General features: G+C 37.0%; 1 protein-coding gene across 49 annotated transcripts in view; it reads left to right on the forward strand.

Annotated features, from left to right (window-relative positions):
• The window catches only part of PTPRD (protein tyrosine phosphatase receptor type D), a 2,308,694-nt gene that overhangs the window by 1,855,572 nt on the left and 431,046 nt on the right, over positions 1–22,076 (forward strand). The window lies entirely within an intron of this gene.

The raw sequence follows: 22,076 nt of genomic DNA on the forward strand, positions 1-22,076 counted from the left end.
CAAAATTCATAATCTACAAATTCAGTTAGCAAGAAAGTATATCACCATTTCCTAAAGTTTTTTTCTACTTTACTTGAAAAAAATAAAATCATTTTTTTAAAGTGGGAAGTGAGACCACCAAGGAAAATCTACCTGAAAGGCCACTGCACTCTTCAAACCCACACAAAGATCAAAGGGATATGTGTTACCGTCATGTATCATGGTGACAGCTCCCCCCACCGGGCTGTGACATACAGGCAGACCATGTAAGGGTTCTCAATCTCAGAATTCTGCAAGAGTATCATACAAAAGAACCATGGGAGAAAATAGAAAATATTTAAGTAGGTAGGGATATTAATTAAATGAAATTAATCAATTAAATAAAAAAATTAAATGGCACATTTGTTTTTAACTACAATAGTCAATTTATGTGTTATTTAAAACAAAAAGGTCAGCAGCAAAAGTAGTAAGTAAATAAAAATAAAATAAAATAGGAAACCAAACAAAATCCCAAGTACAGATAAGATTAATCTTACTTGCTTTGTGTGTGTTATTTAGATATATTTAATATGGTTAAGGAGAGAAAAGTTGATATGATTTGAGCAAATAATAATAATAATAATAATAAATTATATATATGTATATGTATTCTCCAACCCAGCCATTCCCTTTAAAATGTGGTAGACTGGCAGCCCTTGACATGCTGTCTTCCATTTTACCATGGAAACTTTCTGTAGACCCATAATAGAAATTGAAGAATGCTGGAAATTAAGACTGAAAGACAATTACAATCCAAAGAATGTGCCCATCGACAAGATGCTAGTAGAATAGGATGGAATAAAGAAGTGTATTTTCTACTGTTTGAAAGTGGCTCCCTAAAAAGACAGGAAACTGCTTGATCTCACCATGACTAGGTGTCCTTTACCCAGAGGTCTTGATCAGAAAAGTAGCCAGCCAACTTTCTACTGCACAATTTTTTTTTGCAATGATCAGTATCTATCTTCCATTTTTTATATGATTGTAGTATATCTTGGCTATTTTAGTCTTTCCTACACTCCTTGTTTTATTTTTTAAGAGAACCATGCATTGGATTATAGCAAATCCTTACCTTGGTCTAGCATTGCCATGTTGGATCAATTGCAGCTACAATTGCAAGTGCCCCCATTTCCTAGATAAGGAGAGTACTATGGTAGCTTCCTCATGGGCAGTGCAGAGAAGGAGCATGGACAAATTTTGCTAGAAAATCTGTTCACCAACACTCTGTCTAGATAGGTCTGTCAGAATTTAAGGATAGTAAATAGTAGGAATTGAACAAACGAGTCCAGGAAATGGTGCATCAGTGCAGGGTAAAGGAATCTCATCCTGTGACCTCAGAAGAAAAGAACCAGTTTTCTGAAAAAGATTTATTATACTGACCAGGAAAAAATTTTGAACAGATGTTTTATTTCACATTAGAAAAACATATGGCCTCCATGACAAAGAGGAGAAAGTCATAAGGAGTGTCAAGATAAGATGAGAGGGAAAAGACTCTAAAATGAAGCAGAAGCTTGAAGAGGACAAAAGGAAATTTGGAGAGAATAGAAAATGACAGCACCAAGTGGAAATGCTCATTGGATATGCAACATAGCAAAAAATGACACTGTAAAAAAACCCTGAAAATCTGTTACATAAATCAATCTGTTACGTAAAATCAATGCACTGTTGGATCTTCTACAAGGCAGAAGGCGATGAGGGAGTTAAAAGTGAGTGTGGGGAGAGGAGAGAAATATAACATACACATTATTAGTTACTTCCTGCAAGGAAATAGCATAAATGAAAAATGAAAAATAGAAAAAGAACTTTAATTAAAGAACACACTATAAACTTAAAAGCTACTTGATGATATGGATCAAAAGGGCAATCACCTCTTTGGAAAAATTAATTAAAAAGAGACTCGTACCTCGGACATATCCTTAAATATATACTATATGTGATTTTCTTATAAGCATATAAAAAAGAATATACTTAATAATTTTTAGCAAATTGATTTAGTGATAATAGTAATGATAATTATATTATTAACATTTATTGGTCATTTTTCCATGTGTCCCTTTCTTTAACCCTTCCATGGAAAAACCATTCCAAAGAACCTCAAATGAAATAAACCTTACTTATGATCATTTTATCATTCTCTCCTTCAAAAATAGCAGTATTGTGCTCTTACCAATTAAATGGTACCATGGGACTCAGAATATGATGAGGTTAGAGAATAGTGTATTTTTGGAAAGAGTGTACAGTTACTTGGGAAAAAAGAATGTTCAGTTTTATTAGCTGTTAAAATTATAAGTAATCACTAATATGGAGTCTTGCTGCATTATCTAGGGTTATCTTTGTGGAAATAAGTAGGTAGTTTAAAAATAGAACTTTGCAGCACCCGGCTGGCTCACTCAGCAAAGCATGTGACTCCTGATCTTGGGGTCATGAGTTCAACCCCAACAGTGGGCATAGAGCTTACTTACAAACAAACAAACAAACAAAGCGTCTTTAATATATACCCTCAAGAATACATATTGATTATGTGCTGATTAATAAACTAATGAAAACCTGAAAATGTTTAATATGTGAGCATCTTATAATATTACATATACATAGAATTTGTAATTATGATGATTTTCAAAAAATCAGAATATCATTGTCAAACCTGTGGGTTAACTTTCAATAGAGTGAGTACTTCAAAATATTTTTACCCTACAATAGATAATTTAGTTTCTTTTTTTTAAAATGGAAAACAGCAAGAGAATTTTAGTTTATCGCATTAAAGATTTTCTAAAATCTTGTTTCAACCTTTAATATCCTCAGAACCGTAAATGTCACAAATTTACAGAAAAAGTTGTTTCACATTAACCTAGTTTGTGAATTTTAAACCATTACATTTTTTATGTCAGTCTCTTTGTCATTATATTAATTGTCTAGGGCTGCCGTAATAAGTACCACAAACTGAGTGCCTTACACAGGAGATATTAATTGTCCTGCAGATCTGGAGGCTAGAAGCTATCAGTAGAATTGGTTCCTATGAGGGTGAAGAGGGAAGGATGTTCTCCAGGTCTCTCACTGGCTTATAGATGGCCGTTTTTGCCTGTGTCTTCATGTTGTTTTCCCTCTGTGTGTGTCTGTGTCCAAATTTCTTCTTCTTCTTAGAATACTAATCATATTGGATTACAGTCCAGCCTAACGATCTCACTTTAACTCGATTGTCTAGGTGAAGACCAAATCTACAAAATATGTCACATTCCGAAATTTTGAGGGGCTAAGACTTAACTGTGTAGAGTTTCGCAGGAACACAATTCAACTGGTAATAGCCATCTTGGTTTGCTTTGTTTGTTTGTTTGTTTGTTTCTCAACAATGGCTTGAGAGGTTATGTAAGCTTTGCAGACAGAAACAGCTTGCTAGCTCTGAACTTTTGGGCCAGACACTGAAAGTCCTGTGAAAAAAAACCTGTTTTTTTTTCATCTGCACATGAAGATAAATCCTACTCTGAGAAGCTTTTGGGAGATTAGAGAGCTACAAAAGGCGAAGTCTTCTTGTGTAATTAAACTAACTTGAAATTGAGCCTCTGCTTCATACCAGCTGTAGATGTTAAGAAGGTTATTTTTCCTGGGTCTCTCTCCCCTCATCTCTAAAACAGGAAGAAGGATGTTTGCCTTGAAGAAGCACGTTGTGTAGAATTTAAATGAGCTCCCTAAATATTAGGTATTAAGTCAGAATTTCTTTTCAAACATTTTATAAATGGTAAAGTTTGGTAACATTTACTCTTTTCTTCCTTCTTTGTTACTTCTGTGTAGCATCCCAAAATTTATGGACTATTCATCTTAGCATTACTCTAACTTACTTTATTTTTCTTTAGAATATAGTGAGACTTTGGATCTACAGGGCTGTAAGCATAGAAAATTTTTTTTTTCTTAAATAAAATGACATCAAGTACCAAAGCCTAGTTTGTGTATAAGAATACAATGTCAGCTCTTCCCACCCTAAATTCACAAGAAGAGTCAGCCCTAATGCCCTAAGGCATCTGTTGTATGTAATGACTTAATTTCTGGCCACTGCATGTAGAATAGTACCAGCTTTGTATTATCCTTGAGAGAATTGAAAAAAGAATCAGTCAGATTATATTCTGTAGGGCATAATTATCTCATGGAACCCCAGCTGAGAAAGGCTGGCTAAATTTTCTTTTGTTTTTAATGACAATGGACAAAAGCTTCTTTCCTTAAAATCCTTCCTGCATCCCTGATTTTAATGTGCTTTTGTTGCTCACTGATTCTGATGAGGTAGAGGGGAGGCAGCTATTATTTCATTTCACACAGATGGAAGTCGAAGCATGGAGATGTCAGGAATTGTCTCCAGAGCTTTTTTGAAATAAGATAATGGCAAAGTAAGGAATGTAATGCCCATTCAGCCCAGCTACTAGACTGCTTCTATGGGATCAAGATTTCAAATTATAAAATGGATGTCATGTGTTTTATGTAGATATTGATTTCCAAGGGAATCAGAAATGTCTAATGCCATTTAGGATGAAGTTGGGATTATATTCTCATGGCAGCAGGGTACTTTAAATAACCATTTTTGGAATGCAGTATTCTGAGTTATTATTACCTGGTTCACTCATATCCAAGAGACAGACACTGCTATCATCATAGTTCTAAATTTTTTTTGTTTTTGTTTTTGTTTTTTTGTTTTCCCCCTTTAAGACATTTAAGGCTTATATGCACACTTTAGGAGAGCTAACACCAACTTTATCTCTACTTTTTCTATTGACGGTTTGAGGTTTACTGACTTGTAGGATAAACTCAGTTTGCCTTGAAGGACTACCACAAAGTGGCTTTACATATCTTAATTCCTCATCATACCAAAGCTGTGATGTATATACAATGGCCAATTTATTGGTTCCTGAAAATGTTTTGAACATACCAACCTCTAAATCTTATGCTTATTTTTGAAATGCCTTTCACTCCTCTCAGATCAGGTTCTTACATATTCTTCAAGGTCTCACATACCACCAATTTTGCAAAATCTTTCCTTACTACTGAGGTCAAATTTTCCTCCTCTAAACATATATGGGTATTTATTACTCAGACCATCTATTTGGTTCCTGACACATATTATCACGCTTTTCTAATTCTCACATTCCTGTAGTTCCAGACGAGCAGCAAATTCCTTAGAGGCATTGCTCCGTCTGATCTTCTTTATGTCTGACAAAGATTAGCAGGATGTGGGATTCAGAAAGTTGACATTCAATAAATATTCGTTTATAGATTTTGGGGGAGCCATATCTTAACTCTGTGACTTTATCATTAAACAAGTTTCTTCCAGCTATTACATGTAAGGAAAGAAAACATGTGCTGTTGAAACCCGATTATTGTTTTGAGGATTTTTTCCTTCTTTTACCTGCTGATATACATACTTTTGAAGATCTTAGATATGGGGTAAGCTAGAATATTGGGCAATGATTTCTCATTAAGGCAACAAGTCTAGAGCTTTATGAAACCTACCCTTGAACAGCCCAATACAGTACCTTTCAAAGAATAAACAGTCCATGTAGCTAACTGGTAGGGCGCATACCTCGACCAATGCCTCTGTCATCACCATCTCTCCCTGAGCTGGAAAAGCTGCAGATAGATTTGCTGCATTTTTTGTTGTATCTTGCAAAATGAGCTTATCCTGTACTTATTTTGTATATGTACTTTCACACAAGTCATGCATATTTAATAAGGTCTTTTTGTTTTAAGGTTTTATTTATTTGAGATAGAGAGTGAAGCACAAGAGTGGTGGGCAGAAGGAGAGAGAGAAGCAGAACCTCCCCCTGAGCAGGGAAGCAGAAGCAGGGCTTGATTCCAGGACCCTGAGATCATGACCTGAGCTGAAAGCGGGTGCTTAACCAACTGAGTCATCTAGACACCCCTTAATAATTTTAACAAATCCTTGTCCTTATGGGTACTGTGCGGGATGAGGACAACAAACAATTAACATAACAAATAAATATGTGATAGAGCAAAGGTCACATGTGTTATAAAATAGAGAAGTTCAGGGAAAATGAGGCACAGAAGGGGAATGCTTTGACCAAGGTGAATACGAAAGTGAGTGCTAAAGATGTCTAGAAGTCCGGTCCCGTTTGTCTCTGCCATCTCCTTTGGACTACACTGCTACACCTGGAGCCAGGGGCCATTCCTCTTTCTCTACACAGATTTCATCATCATGTTTCAGTTCTTCTTCCTGCTTCTTGGAACTGAAAGACTATACCTGATCCCACTCACTGGAAGTCACGTCTTTAGAATCCCAGAGTTTTAGTCTGATCACTTACTATTTCTGCCTTCTATATAAGTTTCCAAGAGAATTTGAGCTTCACTCTAATTTGTGTTTAACTTTGACTTATGATATCCTTAATGTCAAATTCATTTTCTTCAAAGCGAGTGGGTAACTAAAGTATGCCCTGAACAAGTTTCTAGAAAAAACTAAGCAAAGCTAAACAAAACTTAGTTTCTATCTTAAGTTTTCTCAGCAGAATATATTTATTTTCATTGCTATGAATCAAGTATTCAATTTTATGAATATACCACAATTTACTTTTTCCCTGTGGTATATAGTGAGCATTTAGGGGAATTCTTGTTTGTACCTCTTTTCTATTGGTAACATTTATGTTAATGCTGGTTGTATCACTAATGATGAAACTGCTGGAAGGTAGAATAGGTGTATATTTAACTTTATTAAATTCAAAAAGAAAATACTATTTCCAAGGGGTTTTACCAATTTTCACTCAGTCAGCAGTATATTAGTGTTCCTTTATTCCATAAACCTTGCCAAAATGTGGTGTTGTCCAAATTCTGATTTTAAATATTCTGGTGAATATAGAGTGGTTTCTTGTGATACTAATTTTCATTTCTCTAATGACTAACATTGATGAGCATCTTTTTGGATGTTTGGTGACCATTTGGATATTCTTTTTGTGAATTCCTTTTTTCAAGACTTTTATCTTCATTGCCTCCCTCCAAAAGCCAGACAATACAATAAAAAATTGACAATAGTATTGTACCTGTGGTGGATATGTGTTTTAGAGATATCTTCTTCCACTCTGTGGATTGCCTTTTCTTAATAATGTCTTTAGATGAGCAGATATTTTAAATTTTAATTCCAACTTATCAGCCTTTACTATTGTTACTTTGCCTTCTTTCATCAATTTTGCCTATCCAAGATTACGGAGATATTTTTCTGTGCTATTTTTTGTAAGGTTTATTGTTTATCTTCATGTTTAGGTTTCTAACCTATGTGGAATTGATTTTCTGTATGGTGTGAGGTAGGGGGTCAACATATATTTTTATGCATATTGATATCCACTTGACCCAGTACTACTAACTGAAAAGATTATTTTTTCCCACTGCACTACAGGGACATAGTTGCTTATAAATCAACGCCTGAATAGAGGTGGATATGTTTCCAGAGTTATTATTCTGCTCCACTGGTCTGTTTGCCTTGAGCCAATACTTCACTGTCTTAAATGTTGTGACTTTTTTTTTTTTGGAAGGTTTTATTTATTTATTTGACAGAGATCACAAGTAGGCAGAGAGGCAGGTGGGGGGTTGGGGGGTAAGCCGACTCCCTGCTGATCAGTGAGCCTAATGTGGGGCTTGATCCCAGGACCCTGGGATCATGATCTGAGCTGAAGACTGGGGCTTTAACCCACCAAGCCACCCAGGTTTCCCAATGTTGTGGCTTTATAATAAGTCTTGGTTACTGATAGTGTTGGCAGTACTTCAGCATTTGTTCTGTAATATTGTTTTGGCTGTTCTTGGTTCTTCATACTTCCTTATAAATTTTAAAACCAGTTTTCTGTTTCTCAAGAAAAACATGTTGGAATTTATATTGGATTGCATTGAACTTATAGATCAATTTAGTAAATATTAATATCTTTACTATACTGAGCATATCATGATCACCCATTTATTCATATCATCTTTAATTTGTTATTAATGCTATATGATTTCTGCATAGAAATCTCATTGACTTTTGTTACATTTATCTCTATGTTTTTAGGATATTTTTTGATTCCTTTGCAAATGACACATTTTTAAAATGTTTATTTTCTGATTGTTTTTTGTGAGTATGTAATACAGCATCAGGCTTTTTATATTGACCCTGTATTCAGCAGCCTTACTAAATCCACCTGCTGATTTTATTTTTTTTTAATATTTTATTTATTTATTTGACACAGAGAGAGAGAGAGAGAGAGCACATGCAGGGGGAATCAGCAGGCAGAGGGAGGAGGGAAAGCAAGCTCCCCACTAAACAGGGAGCCCAATGTGGGGCTTGATCCCAGGACCCTGAGGTCATGACCTGAGCTGAAGGCAGATGTTTAACAGACTGAGCCACCCAGATGCCCCATCATTTACTGATTTTAATATTTATTATGTTTTCTAACTTTTTCTCCCATTTAGTAACTAGTCAAGTTGACTAGCTTCTATCCAAGAACAGGCACATTCAACATGTTGTCAGAAACTGGCCTGAAGAATGCTTACCAGCTGTTCCAAGTGTCATTCTTTTAAAAAGCTTATGAAATGTCCCTGCTTTTAGATTATTAACCTAACTTGAATTGTGGGCTTTATGCCTGGGAAGAAGCTGCCTAAGGAAAACAGCATCCATGGGGATAAAACTATGCCAAATACTACCTGTCAGTACACTTGGTGAGATCAATTGAAATCTCAGACACATACGTCACTTCAATTATATCACCAGGAAGGAACGTCATGCTATGTGGCTTTAGTCAATGGTTAAGGACGTTTTCAAAAAATTTTGTTCTCTCTGAGCTCTGTGGCAGAAAATATTTGTAATTGGAAGTAGGGGCAAAGAGGCACAAATTGTTTCAAGGTACTGATTTTCCTAAATCACAGAATAACTTACTACTTAAAATATCTGAAATCTAATGGCAGTGATTTTACTAGTTGCTATTAAAAGAAGACAAAATCAATTCAGATGTAGCCAGAAGAAGCCAAGTTGCCTACCTATATTTAAAGTGTGATAAAGTACTGAAGAAATATATATTTTAAAAATAATCTTTATTTTATATTGGATGAGGTATTTATTCCCTTCCTGTCATTAACTTTTGGTGTATACCAATCCATCCCCAAAGGCAGTGGATTCAGCCCAGCATCTGTTTATTTATCTCACGGTGCCCTGAGCTCAGCTAGGTGGCTCTGCTGGTATGGGTCATACTTGGCTCATCTTTGTCAGGCTTGCTTATGAGTCTGTGGTCAGCTGCCAGGTCCTCTGGGGAAAGCCTGGTTTCAGATGGCTCAGATGGTACCCTTCTCCTTCCATGTGCTCTCTCATCCTCCACCCATTTGGACTTGATCAGACAGTGTGGTGACAGGGGACCGGATATCAGCAAGTGGGAGAGAGCACAGAGGACTACTTTCTGAGGTTTTGGGGGCTTCTGGAGGCTCAGAGTCAGAATGTACACTGTGTCACTTCTGCCCTATTCTGTTGGTCAAGGCAAGTGGCACAGACGACCAGAGGAGGAACTTTTGGGAGGCAGAGTAAGGTGGCCTTTTATGGTCACCGGATATACCCTCCATACAAAAAACCATAGTGCTTTGTAATGTATTTTTAAGACAGAGGTTAAATACCGCTATTTTCTCAAGTTTAGGTAACTATTAAGAAAAAGTAAGGAATTAAACAACTGCGTGTTGGGGTGTTAAAAGCCTTGATTTAATAACGGAGGAAATCCTGGATTGTAGACTGAGGGATGAAGTGTAAAAGATAGCTGAAACCAAAAAGCTAATTTGGGAAGCTAGCCAGCAATTGACTCACAGCAGGACCTAGCTTCTAAATCCTGAAATAAAGAAGTTTTGAATTATTGGGACGGCTGTGTTTTCTAATAGTCTGAATGCAGTGTACTCTTGGGTATTAGTATCACCGCTAATATTACAAGGATTAAAGGGTCAGAATAAGACTTTGATGTACCAAACTTCAGAAACTTTTTTTTATTTTAAGTGTGTGTAAGAAAGCCTTTCCGGAATCACAGATTTAAAAGTGTGACTACGGAGATCCAGTGTGCCTACTGTTTCTTTGTACATGAAAGCAGATTTTTTATTTTATTTTTTTTTCTAGACATCAGGAATGCAAATGAGAACTAACATCAGGTACTTTACTTTTCAAGTAAAAAAATTTAAAGCGTGTTAAACTTCTCTATGGGAGAGCCTCCTATCCCCCCCAAAGAAAATTCAGGGCCTGTTGCTATCTAGGAACAGAGAACAGTGATCCAAAACACTGAAAAACAACACATTCTTTCTGGGTGTTTTATACGGTGTTGGTAAAAAGAGAGTGCCATTAAAATGAACAAGTCAGGAAATGACAGATGCTGGAGAGGATGTGGAGAAAGGGGAACCCTCCTCCACTGTTGGTGGGAATGCAAGCTGGTGCAACCACTCTGGAAAACAGCATGGAGGTTCCTCAAAATGTTGAAAATAGAACTACCCTATGACCCAGCAATTGCACTACTGGGTATTTACCCTAAAGATACAAACATAGTGATCCGAAGGGGCACGTGTACCCGAATGTTTATAGCAGCAATGTCTACAATAGCCAGACTATGGAAAGAACCTAGATGTCCATCAACAGATGAATGGATAAAGAAGATGTGGTATATATACACAATGGAATACTATGCAGCCATCAAAAGAAATGAAATCTTGCCATTTGCGACGACGTGGATGGAACTAGAGCGTATCATGCTTAGTGAAATAAGTCAATCGGAGAAAGACAACTATCATATGATCTCCCTGATATGAGGACATGGAGAAGCAACATGGGGGGGTAGGAGATAGGAGAAGAATAAATGAAACAAGATGGGATTGGGAGGGAGACAAACCATAAATGACTCTTAATCTCACAAAACAAACTGGGGGTTGCTGCGGGGAGGTGGGATTGGGGGAGGGGGAGCGGGCTATGGACATTGGGGAGGGGAAGCGAACCATAAGAGACTATGGACTCTGAAAAACAACCTGAGGGTTTTGAAGGGTCAGGGGTGGGAGGTTGGGGCAACCTGAGGGTTTTGAAGGGTCAGGGGTGGGAGGTTGGGGGAACAGGTGGTGGGTAATGGAGAGGGCACGTTTTGCATGGAGCACTGGGTGTTGTGCAAAAAGAATGAATACTGTTACGCTGAAAAAATAAATAAAATGGGAAAAAAAATTAAAAAAAAAAAAAAAAAAAAAAAAAGAGAGTGCCATAAGATCCTTGAGAAGTGGGAGACTTTCATAAAGTTTCAAAAGACTTCACGTTAGAGTACAATGGCAGCGTCCAAATAAAGAGAATGGAAGGCTCTGCAGAAACTTGGAGCGGGTGGGTGGTGGTGGGAGAACTGCATTTCTAAAACCCTTGGCACACAGCCACTGGGGAAGCCGCCTAAATATAAATCAGACCATGTCTCTCCATAGCATAAAGCCCGCCAGTGTCTTCCCATTGCATTTCAAATGAAACCCAGTCTCTGCAATGTGGCCCACAGGTCCTGTGCAATCTGGATCCTGCTTCCTTTCCCAGCCTGCAGCACATAGCTCTCTGCCTGGCTCACTGGACCCCAGCCTCTGCCTGGACAGTCTGTCCCTTAGCCTGGAAAGCTCTTAAGTTTTCTATCTTCTTGCTCCAGAATGTATCCAGAAGACCTTGTTGTCTTGTGCATTGTTATTTCTCTTGCACCTATCACTCTGCCTGGTGTTCAGTATTCATGGAGCGACAGAATGAAGAAATTAATTTTTGAAACAAAAGCACAGTGGGTTTGTAAAAGTTCTAGCTCAGGATAGATGGTTTATGATTATAAAATGAGGACATTGTATGAACATCTCAAAAAACAATGTCTCTTCTCCTCTGTGTGTTACATCATGTTGACATCAGCTGTCACATAGAGCCTTTAACATTTGGTTATTACAGCAACTGTTTGACTTTACAAAGGGGTTGGTGGACAAATGAGCAAAAGCTCTCTCGCTCTCTCTCTTCTTTTATTCATTGCCACTGGAAATGTATTTGAAGAAAAATCCAAATTGTGGAACATCTAAGACAGTGGAACTCCAGTGATTTGTGTGGCCTGGAAAATAATCATAGAACTTCTATTTATGTTTATTTTTTTATCTCATTTAGAAAAGTCTCATTTTGTCTGTTTGACAATCTGTGTAGTTCATTAGTAATATAGAAGGCATATATAATAGATAAATACATATTTTTCATGTGCATTTTTTTTTTTTTTTTTTTTTAAAGATTTTATTTATTTATTTGACAGAAATCACAAGTAGGCAGAGAGGCAGGCAGAGAGAGTGAGAAGGAAGCAGGCTCCCTGCCAAGCAGAGAGCCCGATGCGGGACTCGATCCCAGGATCCCGAGATCATGACCTGAGCCGAAGGCAGCAGCTTAAACCACTGAGCCACCCAGGCGCCCCTTCATGTGCATTTTTAAACAGACACTGTATTTGTATTGTCCTCTATGTACCATAATTATGTATGGGATGTATGTACCAGGATAACGTCGTAAGTTTGTAGATGATGAAAATTTACACTATGAATAGTTTTGACCTTAGTGACAATGCTGTGGGAGAAAGTGAGCACATTTTTTAAAAGCTTAATTTTTTTTTTTTTAAGATTTTATTTATGTATTTGACAGAGATCACAAGTAGACTGAGAGGCAGGCAGATAGTGGGGGTGTACAGAAAGCAGGCTCCCTGCTGAGCAGAGAGCCTGATGTGAGCCTGTATCCCAGGACCCTGAGATCATGACCTGAGCTGAAGGCAGAGGCTTAACCACTGAGCCACCCAGGCACCCTACAAAAGATTTTTACAAAAGGATATGATAACACATCATGGCTAAATCTACGATTTAAAAATTATTAGAGGAAACATAACAAAAACAAGGGCCAGTCTATTAAGTTTGTGAAGAAAACATCATTGGACATAGCACAAAAGGTAAAGAAATTCCTCAAAAGATGGTATTTTAACTTGGGGCTTGGTCCCCCAAACACACACTGACTGTTGTCCCACGTTAACCTGCCAGCATCTTCCCCTATTCGCTCCCTGTTAGTAGTGACTGCTTTCCTACTTTGGAAGATAAAAATCTATGTTTTGAAAGATTTCTATGATGATGCTTAAACACAGCAGAGAAGTTCGATTGATGTTATTGGACATTTTCTTTCCTTTCAGTCATGTGAGCCACTCATTTAAGATTATAGTCAGTATGCAGAATATTTGGGAGTGAGGAAGTTAGTACACCTAGTTTGCAAGTAGGCTTTGAATGACTTTTAACACTGTTTCTGGTATAGGTACTGTGTATTTTGTTTGAGGATTTTATAGAAATATAGTAAAAGCGACGGTATTTTACAAAAGCATTTTTCTGAAGGTCTTGAATAGATTTTCTAAAAGAGTGACTATGGAAAAGTATTTTTTTCATTGCTGACACATCCTGGTATGGGAAATGCATAGTGCCTTTATTGCTGCAGGAAATTTTTGTACTTTATTATCAAATCACTTCATAATACCAACTGCTTTTGAAAAATAGCCATTATGTGTCTTCATTCCTTCTTTCAACACGGCCATGTTGCCCTAAGCAACCTTATAGTAAAGAGCACTCAGGCTGGTATCTTTCCATCTGGGTAACTGTGCTGTATGACTCTGTGAATACACCATCTAACACATTCTTTTTTGTTTCCAATTAGTCTACATGTATTCTTGCTAGAATTTAAATTAAAGGGAAAAACCCTGTAAAAAAGAACTTGATGGTAATATACAAAATAAATATGTCTTATGGTGATATAAACATGTGTCTGCATGTTATTAATTCAATTACTAATTTGTAAGAATTTTTAGAAAACTATTTTTGGTTAATCATTTCCACTTCTAAACACACCTATAAAATCTTTGACTCTAAGACACTCATTTATACAATAATGGTTAACTGGGTTAAAGATTGACCTTCTGGAGAATTTTTGACTCATGGTATAAACTTTCATTTGTGAATTATTAATCCATGTAGGACAATGACTCTCAAATCCTTGTATTGAGTGAGATTCTTTCAACCTTCCTTCTTATACCCCACTTTTAAGATTTTCTTCCTTCTTTATCTGAGGGAATCCTTATATTGTCTCTCTCTGCCAATTAAGGGAGAGACTTTTTCTTTATGTTGCTAATTTTAGAATTAACCACAGCTTCACCTAAGCCAGTAAGTCAGAGATGATAGAAGCAGAATGAGAAACAAATACAAGATACAAAATTAGTCTGAGTTGACCCTGCTCTGAGACTGACCGGATGTGTCTTTTGAGATTAATAATTTCATTATGTTCTTTTGCTTCATTCATTGCCTGCTAAAGGAGTGGGTTGCCTAAGATGAATTTTAATTTTTTTTAAATTTTCATCAAATTATGATTCCATTCAAGGAGACACATGGAGGTGAGGAAAGTACTAAGAATAAAGAAGAGTGCAATATAACTGGATACAACAAATATGCAATGTGAGAGAGGAGGAGAGGGTATATTGGATATCTATGTTTAATATTTGTCCCCTCTACCTTTCTTTAGGTTATGTTTCTATTTGCTTTAATAGCCATTTATCTGTTTTCTCGCATAGAACATAATTCACAGATTTTCAGAGAGATACCAGCTTAAGTCATGAGGTCCATATTGGGAAAATGAAGAGAATATTCCTTAATCCTACATTCCCCAGCCATTCACAATGACCTCTCACCATTGCAGTTTCTGTCTGTTGCTGGCAGTGATTGGAACAAGCTGAACATTGCTTGGAACTGAATATTTCCATCCGGGGCTGTTCCCTAGAGAAGAGCTAAGCTCCCAGCATGAGAGATGGGAACCACGTCTATTCATTGACAGACATCAGTGCAACAATATCTGCCCCATTTAACAGATTCATTCTTTTAATTGGTGACAATATTTATGTCGCCTAGGCCTGTGAACTGAACTTCCCATAAGGCAAGCCAATTTCAATTCTAGCATAGGACAAAAAGGGAAATTTGGGAGTCATCCGTAGTGTTTGACTGCCATGCCCAGAAATTCAAATCTGTTTTGAGTTTATATACTAAAACTGCACTGGAAACACCTAAAATTGTTGGGTTTAGAAAACATGTACTATAAACAAGCATTGAAAATTCCAATTTTTTTATTTAAAAATTTTCCTCAACATTAATGAACCTTTCTAGCATAGTGTTTCCAGCCTTGGCACAACACATTTTGAGCCAGGTAATTCTTTGTTGTGGGGTGGGGGGCTATATTGTGCCTTGCAAGATACTTAGCAGCATCTAGCATTCCTGTCGTCAACTGCTTAGATGTCATTAGTGCTCTCCTTATGTTGTGACAACAACAAAAAAAATCTCTCCAGACATTGCCAGATGTCCCTGGGGAGGTGGCAAAATCATTCTCAATTGAGAGCTACTGGTCTAGAGCTTTGATCACTCCGAGGATGGAGTTACAGATATACCATCTGTGAGTAGGCAAAATCGGTTTTCATTGAACTCTAGTAAGAAAGGATTTAAAACAATTTAAAGACCATCATTTTGTTTTTAAAATCTTTTCAAGGAAAAAAAAGTCAGTGTTAAGGGGAATAGTAATTTCCCCACAAATTTAAAAATTTACTAAGTAAGTAAAATAGATCATGTATTGCTAGATTTCTTTTCCACTGTGTGTTGATGGAAATAAAACAAACAAAATGGACATAATAAAAATTAGCACATTGTTACCCATAATATATTTTAAAAACTAAAAACACTTTATTTTTTTAAGATTTTATTTATTTATTTGAGAGAGAGAGAGCAAGACAGCCAGAAAGAGAACATGAGTGGAGGGGAGAGTCAGAGGGAGAGGGAGAAGCAGACTCCTCGCAGGGAGCCTGATGATGGGGGTTCTCTCCCAGGATCACGACCTGAGCTGAAGGCAGATGTTTATCCTACTGAGCCACCCAGGTAGCCCAAAGCTAAATACATTTTGAACAAAAAATATTTTGTGTGTGTGAAAGAAGGAATACCCTTTTTGATTTTAAGATAATGGAAAAGAAAGTCAGATATAGTGAGTTACGAATGATGGTTTCCCATCCATTTAAAAATGCCTGAAGTTTAAAATAATAATCTGTTCTGTTGTTTGGGTAAGAAGTGGCTGGATTGACTATCTATACTTTGTGAAATTGATCATTTACTCATATTTAATATGTGTTTTTGGAAGAAAGGAACACGTAGCAGAGTCCCAAGAGCATGTTGAAGAGACTTGTATTTGATCTTTTCCAATGCCAGTTTGATCAGCATCATATAAAACTAGATGGAAGTAATCACATGCAATAAGCATTTAAAGAAGCTACGTGCTATAAAACCATCCTCCTTTTCAAATCAGAATTATAGTTCGATTTCTAGAGAGAAAGTAGATAGGCAGGGACATAAGGTGTTATTTTTTTTTCCTCTTTATCTGTTTATTTCTCATAGCATCTTCACTTTTACTTCTTGAAAGGGGAAACAATGGCCAAAGTTAATCATGTCATTTTGTCATTAATGAAAGTAACTAATATTTATGTCTGCCTCAAATGTAAAGTTTTTACATCTTGTAGAGATGTTATCTTATTAATAGTAATTTGGAAAGAGAGTCATACTATATTAAGCTCAGATAATTGGCTTTTCTCTGTTAAGTATTAAAACTAAACATGTAAAGAGCCTTTTTGTAGTATCCATATTGATAAGTATCCTTTTACTCTTCAGATATTCTTATAATTCAGTTGATTTCTTCAAAGAATTACTGTGTGCTTACTTAAGAGTCACCTGTCTTCATATTAAGCCATATTAATACCCCAAAAATGAGATGATTGAGTTATTACTTTGTATTTATATGTGACAGTTCATAAGGTCTCCCCCCCCCCCCCCAATTTACTTCCATGTAATCATGTCTAGGGCAAAATACTGAAAAATATAGAGTTTTTGATATGTTGTGCTATTATGGGAAAGAGTATAATTTTGAGAAGATTTGAGTTTCATTCATAAAAATAATTCCTAATATCCTTCAATTTGAGTGTTTTATCCAGGCATGGATTGGATAAAGTTATTTTATCAGTGTTTTATTTAACTTAATAGCTTTTATCCACTGTCCTTTTTCTTGGTGTGTTTTCCATGATGGGCTTTGAGGCTTTCAGTGCTATATTTATTTAAGAATATTCGGCATAACCCTCACTCATGTTAATCAGTTTAATGTGACCATTTCATAAGAACTATACAGATCATTTCCTATGGATGTGTACAGATCCTTCCTTTATATTATGTGGAGTGGTTTAACAAGAAAAAGAGAGAGATACTTGTTTTTTGGCAGGGTAGGGGATGGAGATGGGGAAGTGAGTGGCATAGAGGTTAAATAGATTTCTTCATATAACACAATGCATCTTTAGAATCTGATTATGAGGAAACCAGGACTGCAACAACTAAGTGTTCCCAACTCACTGTTTCCATCTCCAACTCTGAAAACCTATGTAGTGTTTATTGCTATTGTGTTCAATGCTGTTGAAACATGTAACCATAGTCTGTGCTGTCCAAAAGGGCAGCCACTAGCCACATGTGACTATTTAAACTGAAATTAAATTTAGATACAATAAAATGTTTACTTCCCCTGTTTCACTAACTATGTTGAAAGTAACCAATTATTAGTGCAGATAAAGAACACATCTATCTGCAGAAAGTTGTATTGGATAGCGCAGGACGATTCCTGTACTAGCTTATGATAAAATATTTAGGTGGCTATCTCCTGGTGGAAAAATCCTCATGAATAAGTGAAATGTTGGAAATTTATTTTTGTTTTTTTCCCTTTCATGTCCTTGTGTTGTCACTGTGCGCTGAGGGCAGGGAGTTCACAGATGGTCCTCAGAAGCCTCTGCCAGCTTGCTCTTAACTCCAGGCACCTACACCCCTTGCTTCAGCCACAGCAGCCCTGCTAATGTTTGTTTTACAAATTGGAGTTTCCTGGTAGCACATCTTTTGCACAAATCGTTGTTTCTCTTAAATGACTGGAAAACTTCTCTAGTCGATTGGGAGAGACCTGACCCTTCGGGAAGTTGATCAAAAGAAGTCACATTTTAGGACTTCCTCCTTTAGCACACCATCCCCCCAACTTAATGTCTGTCCTATGGATAAATGCTCAGTTAAGTCTCATTGCAATATAATTGTTTCTAAGAAGTTGAGAATTGAGAGCAGGGTGTCGTTAGAAAGCCCCAAAGAAGCAAGCTGATAAACAATGAGATAAACAATGATGCCCGGTTTTCTAGTGATGGCAAGTTTTTGTTTTGTTTTGTTTTAAGTCCTATGGAGATTTTATTTAATGAAACGTTCTTTCCCTTGCTCTCCCTCTTTTCAGAATAATGATATGATCCCTTAACTCCCTTCTAGAGTGACAGAAGTAATTTTTTAAAATTATTTTTTAAACTTAGGAGCCCATGGATTTTAGGAGGATGTGTTTCAGTAAATCGTAGCTACTGTTGCCCTTGCTGTCAGATTGTCCTACATTTAGCTGATGGGGCCTCATCACCTTGGCTCCTTGTTTTTGAATATAACCTAGTAGTTCCTGAAAGTCTTACTGCTTCCTCATGTGACAAGATGTTGCACACTCATTTTGCTTATTTCCCGCATGAAACCTGCAATCATTCATTTTGCTAAGGAACTTGGGATCCTATTTTTAAAGAAAGAAAAGTTCCAGGTGCCTCTTTTCCCTTATGTTAACAGAAACACAGACTGCGATACAAAAAGCTGGAAAAAATTCCTTCAGATTCATATGCATTTGAATATGAAGATATTTTTACAGGAAAGGGTTACAATGTTAAACTGAAGGTAAAGAGTTGAGTCCATGGTAGGTACAGTAATCTGTGGAGGCTTTTAGGCAGGTGCACTCTTTGTTATCCCATTTCAAATCATGTTGTGCACCCTGGCCTTCTGAACTGTCAGCTTCTATAGCTGTCCATGTACAGAAATACAAAAGTAGTTATTCAGCTAATTGGAAATCAACAAAATTATTGTTCCTGAAGATCTTTGCCCTATAAACAATAAGAGACCAGAGAGCTTTAAATATGTTTTTTGTTTTATTTTAAACTTAGCTATGTGGTTCAGTTTTACCTGCATGTCCCAGTTAAGGAAGACACAGAAGGCAGGACATATCAAAATCCAAGTTGAGCCTCTGCTGGGGTCTATTGGACACATGCAGCATCATTTGTGATATAAGCTAAACCATAGTACTTTTAATATCTCTGAACCCCCTTTCCAGCTCTTTTCATTGCAAAGTGCTTGGCAACCCTTTCTCTAGGCTAAAAGAAACTGCTTGTAATATTTGTTCACCCTCATTATTTTTGCTGTCAGTGTTTCCTTAAAAAAATCCATTTCCCATTTTTGTTCTAAAATTTAAACTCTGCGTTACTAATATGCAAGCCAGCATTTCCCTTTTGGCAGTGTTACCAAGTAATAAACAAGATATGGAGTGGAGATTAGCAGAATGAACATCTAGCATAGGTCTTATCTTCACACCTCGATCTTTTCTTGCCGTATCCGGGCCAAGGACATAGCCCATTTAAGTATAAATATGTATGTTCTCTAGCTGTATTCATTCCTAGATCCTATCACTCTTTTAAGTCTGGAGGTAACATTTGTAGGTTCATTTGGAAGAATTTGGTCTTCTTATGCCACTTTAGTCAGGTAGAGGAAAAAGCCGAATCACTTCTTCCCTGAGAGAGCATTTCATACATCTCCATCTCTGTGATCGCATCGAGTCATTATGTAGCAGTTGGCTCTGATACGCTTGCACAGACACAAATTGAGTCCGACAGGACTGATGTCTCCTGGACTTTGCTGTCATTTGAAATGCTGGCATGAGGATGGGAACAGTGAAAGGGGGAGGGGAGCAGAGCTGATTCCCTTAGCACTTTTCCTATGAAGTTTTGAGAATTTTAGCTTTTGATAGTTGCGAACTGCCTGATAAGTTATTTTCCAGATGAGATTGATAACAATAGCAGATTTGGAGCAGCTGGCTAGCTTTTGGTTTCAAGTGGATGTATTTCAATGTATAACTTGCTATTTCATGCCACCCACAAATCTGTTAAAAATAAAAAGGGCCAGTAAGTGGATTGGTAATTACATTGATCCCCCACATTTTCATTTAGCTTTATCTTTCCTGCATTCAAATGACACATGAATAGTAATGAAAACGATAAGATCTTTAAACAATTTTTTATTCTCAGGCTCAATCTCAGTTTCAGAAAAGGCAGGCTATAGTATCTCTGTTACAATACTTTTTCAAGTACAAGTTATTTTGTTGGATTAGGTTATTTCGGGATATCTCTAGTATTTCCTGTCAAGAATTTTGTACGTGTTTCAAATATTCCAATATACAAAACTTAAAGGTATACTGTTTTATTTGGCAGAAGAATTCTGATTGTCATCCTCAAGTTTTCACCATGATAGAGGAAGCAATAGAATTCAGTGCTCCCTCTCTCTGTATTCAGAGCCTACTCTGACGCTGTGCTAGATTCGTTGAAGTTTCCTGTAGGAACAACTATTTATCACCCGACGAGTCATTACTTCAGATTAGTGCTTGGAGCAAGTCAGTCATGGCTGCCCTTCTTTTCAGCTCCCATCCAGACCACCATCCCCTGTGGTCTGTGTTACTTTTCACCTGGGACACTTGTTCTGGCCTAATAGTGCTGCATTTGTGTGTTAGCTCATCTTCTCAAAGCCCATTTCCTTGTTCTGCTCAGAAACACTAAGTAGTTTTACTCGTGGTTTGCTGAGTAAAGTCTGCTTGACTTGGATTGGTGTTCAAGTCTCACCATGACCTTTTCCTTTCCTTCTTTTCAAGACTGAACCATTTTCTTTTGCCTCATTTTCTTCTGCTTGCCTAATGAACTCATCACTCCAACCCAGTGGAGTTGGAGTCCTGAACCAGCTGCCATCAGCATCACTCAGGAACTTGTTAGACATGTAAATTCTGAGACCCCATCACAGACCTAGTGAACCAGACACCAGGGCATGGTGCCCAACTATCTGTTTTTTTTATTTATTTATTTATTTATTTATTTATTTATTTATTTATTTATTATTTTCACCCAGCTATCTGTTTTAAAAAGCCTTGCACATGATTCTGATGCATATGGAAGTTTGGGAAGCCCTACTCCAGCCAAAGCTGGAGACTCATCTTTTCCAAAGTTCCTTTCCTACTGCCCTGCCTTTGTGCAGAATTCCTGGAATGCCTTTCTCTCTTCTTGGTTAAATTTCAACTGTATTCCCAAGCTCACTTTGAGATACTGCTTTATCTATGATACCATTCCTGATCTTATTTTTCATGGCATTATTTGGTTTTCCTTCCTGACACTCATCACTTATTAACTTATACTAGTCATCTGATGTATCTGTTTTATTTTTCCTAGTAAACTGGAAAGTCACAGAAGACAGAATCCGACTCATTTTTATACTTCCTGACACTTTACCCTAAGTGCATTTGCACACAGTAGGCTCTCTAAAAATAGTTTGTGGCTTATTGATTTTACATAGAAGATTGAGAAAACTAAGCTATTGCCCAGGAGACATAAAAAATCCTGTTAAGTCAAGTAGGCTCATGCTAACTATTGTTTTGACTTATTGAAGCTAAACTAGGCTTGAACATTGATGTGTCTTCAGGGAAGAAGCCAAATGTGCTTGTGTAAAAAATTCTAACCTCTCCTCTTTAGCTGGAGAAGTTGAATTAGCCCTGTCACTTCCCCTCGTGCCAAGAAAGCAGCTTCCATTATTTTGTCAATAATAGACTTTTATCTGGCATTTGACGCTTCTTTTAAATGTTTCTCATACCATTGCTGTGCTTTCTTCCACCAACGTATTCACGTAGTGTTTCATAAGAAGTGACATTTGCTTCTTACAGAGCGTTGTCCAAAAGGTGACATAAGCAGAGAGTGGAATTCAAGGTAGTTGGCTTTGGCATAGCCTGACAGTGGGAACAAGATGGGCTCAGGCTGTCCCATTTTTCAAACAAACTTGGTTCCCTTCTCACACAGAAGCATCCCAGTTACTGTTGCTTGTGTCTTTACAGTAGC

The sequence above is a fragment of the Meles meles genome, chromosome 11 (genome assembly GCF_922984935.1).
Source record: "Meles meles chromosome 11, mMelMel3.1 paternal haplotype, whole genome shotgun sequence".
NCBI lineage: Eukaryota > Metazoa > Chordata > Mammalia > Carnivora > Mustelidae > Meles > Meles meles.